Here is a 393-nt window from a genome sequence, read left to right on the forward strand (position 1 = left end):
GTTTACCCATCCCGTTCCGTCCCGTACCAAGGCGGGTTAGTCGTCGAGCGGGTTACAGCGCGCCTGTCCCGCGCGGACTGCGGTCTTCCAAATGCCGGCCCAAACCCGTACCACATAATATATAAGCCTTCGCGGGCCGTCCCGCGGGACGCCTCCTTATCAAACCACCTACTACAGTTTTTTTCATGAATGTTCAAGTAGAAGAGTTGTGTAAGAGAGTTGAAGAGAGCTCATTAAGCTTCCCTAAAACATTATCAAAATCAATGCTACAAAGCTCCGTTTGTGCTTGCGTTCTTGAGTTAAAAGCCTTCTGTTGTTATCAGCATAAACTTTTGTTGAGTTTGATTCTGATTGAGTTGTTGTCTTTGTAATAATTTGGCTCAAGTGTTGTAT

Source organism: Brassica oleracea, chromosome C8 (assembly GCF_000695525.1).
Source record: "Brassica oleracea var. oleracea cultivar TO1000 chromosome C8, BOL, whole genome shotgun sequence".
Taxonomy (NCBI): Eukaryota; Viridiplantae; Streptophyta; class Magnoliopsida; order Brassicales; family Brassicaceae; genus Brassica; species Brassica oleracea.